Below are 4524 nucleotides of genomic sequence, written 5' to 3'. Positions count from 1 at the left end.
TGAGCCACCGCGCCCGGCCCCCACCTCTCATTTCTTAATACAGGTTTGGTTATTCTCAGGGTTTCATATATGTTGCATATGAAGACTTGTTTTTTTTCTTTTCTTTTCTTTTTTGAGATGGAGTTTTGCTCTTGTTGCCCAGGCTGGAGTGTAATGGCGCCATCTTGTCTCACTGCAACCTCTGCCTCCCGGGTTCAAGGGATTCTCCTGCCTCAGCCTCCCGAGTAGCTGGGATTACAGGCATGCGCCACCACGTCTGGCTAATTTTGTATTTTTCATAGAGACGGGGTTTCTCCATGTTGGTCAGGCTGGTCTCGAACTCCTGACCTCAGGTGATTTGCCCGCTTCGGCCTCCCAAAGTGCTGGGATTATAGACGTGAGCCACTGTGCCTGGCCGAAGACTTTTTTTTAAATCTGTTGGGAAAGACCTTGGGATTCTGGAGACCATATTTTTTTCCATCTGAAAACCAGGGACATTTGGTAGAATGAGTACAGTTGTCCCAAAAAAAGTATGGACAGGCGGTCCCCATACTTTCAGTGTCAGGGGATTAAGAAGTTATAAACAGTTTCCACTGTGTATGCAAAGGACAGGTTCCTTTCCAGATTTGTGTTGTTTTTCTGGAACCGGAGAAGAAATGAGAGGCTAGCTGTCCCTGTCTGACTCAGCTCAAGAGACTGTTTCCTATGTGCATCCCAAGTCCTTCTCTAAGGTTCAGCACAGTTCTGGTGCGCAGAGTCATCTCTGGCTGCTGTGAGTCAGTGGGAATATCAATGGGTAAGAAACTAGCTTCGTGCATAGTCCCTGTCTGGGTCACCCCCTAGGGTGAGTTAAGTCTTGGCTGTCAGAAACTGCTCTTGTGCCAGGAGTACTAAGCCATATTTATTTTTACAAGGCCTCTCAGACTTTCTTGTTTGGAGTGAGAGATCCTGAAAAGCATGCCAAAATGGGCTGTTTGTCTCCCTTTCATTGTCCTCTGGGACATGCCCCTAGAAAATTTGTAGGGGACTGCCAATTCCAGAGGGGTCTCAGAGGCCTTGGTTTCCTCAGAAACACCACCCCTTTCCTTCATCTTTCTAGGACAGTCCAGGGGACTGAATTTCCAAGATCAGAATATTGCCATGAATTAGACCATCACTAATGGTCTTTTCAAAGGAAACACAGGCAGTGCTAAGGAAACAAGATAGGGGTGGGCACTATTTTGATCCAACTGGGTTGGTAGAATTCTCTTATAACCTGGGAATCATTCAACAACCTGAATTTCTATATGTAATTCTTCTGCAAGAGAATAAAGCCTGAAGTTTAACACTTCAACACTTCTCAACCACAGGTGGTTCTCAACCACAGGTGAATTGGCAGGCATGGGGCAATATCTAAAGACTTCCTTCCTCCCTTCCTTCCTTCCTTCCTTCCTTCCTTCCTCCCTTCCTTCCTTCCTTCCTCCCTCCCTCCCTCCCTTCCTTCCTCCCTTCCTCCCTTCCTCTCTTCCTTCCTTTCTTCCTTTCCTCCTCCTTCCATTTGTCCCTTTCTCTCTTTCTTTTCTTCTTCCATTTTATTTTATTTTGTTTTGTTTTATTTTATTTTATTGAGACGTAGTCTTACTCTGTCACCCAGGCTGGAATGCAGTGGTGTGATGTTGGCTCACTGCAACCTCTGCCTCCGGGTTCAAGCAATTCTCCTGCCTCAGTCTCCTGAGTAGTTGGCATTACAGGCATGCACCACCATGCCTGACTAATTTTTGTATTTTTAGTAGAGATGGGGTTTCACCATGTTGACTGGGCTGGTCTCGAACTCCTGACGTCAGATGATCTGCCCACCTCGGCCTTCCAAAGTGCTGGGATTACAGGTGTGAGCCACCATGCTTTTTCTTCTAGAGACAGGGTCTCACTATGTTACCAAGGCTGGAGTGCAGTGGCTGTTCAGAGGCACAACTACAGCACACTGCTGCTTTGAACTCCTGGCCTCAAGTGATCCTCCTGCCTCAGCCTCCCAAGTAGCTAGAACTACAGGTGTGCCCCACCGCACCCAGCAATTTTGGGGAGTTGATGTTACTGGCATCTAATGAATAGAGGCCAAAGATGGTGCTTAACATTCTACAGTGAGCAGGGCATCCCCCACAACAAAGAATTATCCATCCCAAAATGTTAATAGTGCCAAGGTTGAGAAACTGCTTTAAAAGATTAAAAACATGAGACTGCAAAGAATTACTCTATCCTATTTCCAGAATCACTTTCTTGTTGAAGGCAATGTCAATGGAGATAAGTTTTGTTTTTGTTGTTTTTGTTGTTGTTGTTTTGTTGTTGTTGTTGTTTGAGACAGAGTCTCATTCTGGGCCCCAGGTTGGCCTGATCTCAGCTCACTGCAACCTCCACCTCCTGGGTTCAAGGAATTCTTGTGCTTCAGCCTCCCAAGTAGCTGGGAATACAGGCGTGTGCCACCACACCTGGCTAATTTTTTTTTTGTATTTTTAGTAGAGACAGGGTTTCACTATGTTGTCCAGGCTGATCTCCAGTGATCCGCTCGCCTTGGCCTCCCAAAGTGCTGGGATTACAGGTGTGAACCACTGTGCCCGGCCAGTTCTTAAAACTTTAGAAGAGAAAACACAGCTAAGGGGACTAATAGAGTCCTATACCTATTTGCTTTAGAAAGGCTTAATGTCAGGATTCGCTTACTCAGTAACTACTTATACAGGGTGTATTATGCGCCAGGTACTCTGAGGCAATGATGAACAAATAAATATATTGGGTCCCTGGAACTTACAGTCTGATGGTTGAAGGAGGTTGCAAGTTTGTAGAGGCATTTAAACAATGCTCCCACAAATGAATTTGAAGTTACAAATGTTAGAGGCTTTGAGGGAATAGTACGGGGTTCTATGAAAGGAAAGACTGGACTTAGATTTGGGGGTTCAAGGAAGGCCTGCCAGAGGCACTGACACCTAAGCTGAGTAAGAGCCATCAGGCTAGGAGTGGATGAGGCCTTCCAGGCAGAAGGAACAGTGTGCGTGTAGGCCTGGAGCCAGGAAAGACTCCATAGGATGTAAGGAAAAGTTTTTCTAACTTTCAGCAACAGGTTTGCTTTTATCTAGGTTCAGGGGGCTACTACTGAAGACCAGAAACAGTGAAAGCGTGAAAGCCTGAGAGAATAGTCTCATTTGCATTTCTGTGCTTTTTAAAATTGCAAACCCTCCACACCGCCATTTCTTTTCTTTTCTTTTTTTCTTTTTCTTTCTTTCTTTCTTTTTTTTTTTTTTTTTTGAGACGGAGCTTCACTCTATTGCCAAGCTGGAGTGCAGTGGCGCGATCTCGGCTCACTGCAACCTCCACCTCCTGGGTTCAAGTAAGTCTCCTGCCTCGGCTGCCCGAGTAGCTGGGATGTGCACACACGACCACACCCAGCTAATTTTTGTATTTTTAGTAGAGATGGGGTTTCACCATGTTGGCCAGGATGGTCTCGATCTCTTGACCTGGTGATCCGCCCGCCTCGGCCTCCCAGAGTGCTGGGATTACAGGCGTGAGCCACCGCGTCCGGCCCACACCACCATTTCTAGTGCCAATAGTTTTCATGTTCCAGCTCAGTAGTGGTTCTCTAGTCAGGATCTGGGGCATGTGGCTGATTCAGATCCCTGGCCTAACTTGGGGCACACCCTGATAGGTGGGGCTCTCTGGCCCATTTTCATCTCCTAGAAGCCTGATATTCACACACCGGGCACATATAAATAGAGTCTCTGCAGCAAATAGCTCAGTATATCTTGCTTCTTTTAACAGTAAAGATATATTCAGAATGTTGGAGTAAACAGATCAATGAATAAATGCTCATCTGATAACAAATATGAATGAAGCATCTATGTAAATGGCCTCTCTGTTTTCACACTTGCCCCTTTATAATGTGTTCTCTGCACAGCAACCAGAGTGACTTTTTAAAAAATATTAACTCATGGTCTGGCACAGTGGCTCATACCTGTAATCCTAGTACTTTGGGAGGCCAAGGTGGGAGGATTGGTTGAGCCCAGGAGTTCAAGACCAGCCTGGGCAACATGGTGAAACCTCATCTCTACCAAAAAGAAAATACAAAAAATTAGCCAGGCGTGGTGACATGTTCCTGTAGTCTCAGCTACTCAGGAAGCCGAGGTGGGAGAATCACCTGAGCCCAGAAAGTTGAGGCTGCAGTGAGCCATGATCTCACCACTGCACTCTAGCCTGGGTGACAGAGTGAAACCCTGTCCCAAAATATAAAATTAAAATAAAAATAAAATTCAGGCCGGGCGCGGTGGCTCAACCCTGTAATCCCAGCACTTTGGGAGGCCGAGACGGGTGGATCACGAGGTCAGGAGATCGAGACTATCCTGGCTAACACGGTGAAACCCCGTCTCTACTAAAAAATACAAAAAACTAGCTGGGCGTGGTGGCGGGCGCCTGTAGTCCCAGCTACTCGGGAGGCTGAGGCAGGAGAATGGCGTGAACCCGGGAGGCGGAGCTTGCAGTGAGCTGAAGTGAGCTGAGATCCGGCCACTGCACTCCAGCCCGGGC

This window comes from Rhinopithecus bieti, unplaced genomic scaffold (assembly GCF_001698545.2).
Source record: "Rhinopithecus bieti isolate Rb0 unplaced genomic scaffold, ASM169854v2 scaffold_61533, whole genome shotgun sequence".
In the NCBI taxonomy this organism is placed as follows: domain Eukaryota; kingdom Metazoa; phylum Chordata; class Mammalia; order Primates; family Cercopithecidae; genus Rhinopithecus; species Rhinopithecus bieti.
This window is presented reverse-complemented; position numbering follows the sequence as displayed.